We start from the raw sequence: 774 nt of genomic DNA on the forward strand, positions 1-774 counted from the left end.
ATTCTAGGTGTGCGCAAGCGCGTTTCAGACCTGCAGAGGATCAGTTGTAAGCGATACAGCCCCGCAGAGAGCCCCGCGCGGGATGGGCTTGGGGACGCGGGGCTTCGCTCACCTCTGCACTCGCGGCCGGTCCTCACGTCCCGGCAGCTGTATTTGATGTGGATCCGGCCGTCCATGTCGCGCTGCGTCTCATCATGGTAGTAAACCAAGCTGCCGTCCAGGTAGAGGACGAACCAGTTTCTCTTCCAGCGGCGCAGGATGGAGCCTGGCGGGATGGGGAGGAGGTGAGGGCCCCCACCGAGCCCGGCGGGATACGGCCAGCGCGCTCACGAGACCCGCTGCCGTCCCCCAGCTTTGCAGCCGGATCTCACCACCCCCTGCAAGAGTCGCTGCATCCCGCAGGGCGCCCGTGCCTGGCATGAGCGTCCGGGGCAGCGCGGCCAGGTGGCTTTAAATTAAAAAGGGCTGCCAAAAAAGCCATCGGGGCAGGTCGGTGCTGCCCCTGCCGTGCGCGCGGGACTGGATCCAGCCCCGGACGCGGAGCCGCGTGTCTGTTTTCGTGGCAGAAGGCCCCTCTCTCCTCTTACGTAAATCCGCGAGCAGCTGAGCCGCGATTTCCTCGCTGCCATGGATTAACCGCCCCCGTTGGGGCCCGTTTCCCCCCGCGCCTCCTCCCGGCATCCCCTAGCCAAAACCTCTCCGGGTTTTTTGGGTTTTTTTTTTTTGGGGGGGGGCTCCCAACCTGGAAAGCTCAAGGGTCGCACTTACTCTGCC

General features: G+C 64.5%; 1 long non-coding RNA gene across 1 annotated transcript in view; it reads right to left on the minus strand.

Annotated features, from left to right (window-relative positions):
• Positions 1 to 248, minus strand: part of LOC103921117 — a 12,648-nt gene extending 12,400 nt beyond the window's left edge. Inside the window, exon 1 of the long non-coding RNA XR_663843.1 lies at positions 113 to 248. This is a non-coding gene — a long non-coding RNA (uncharacterized LOC103921117). The remainder of the gene's footprint in view (positions 1 to 112) is intronic.
• Positions 249 to 774: the final 526 nt, after the last annotated feature.

This window comes from Pygoscelis adeliae, unplaced genomic scaffold (assembly GCF_000699105.1).
Source record: "Pygoscelis adeliae isolate BGI_AS28 unplaced genomic scaffold, ASM69910v1 Scaffold297, whole genome shotgun sequence".
NCBI classification, from domain to species: Eukaryota; Metazoa; Chordata; class Aves; order Sphenisciformes; family Spheniscidae; genus Pygoscelis; species Pygoscelis adeliae.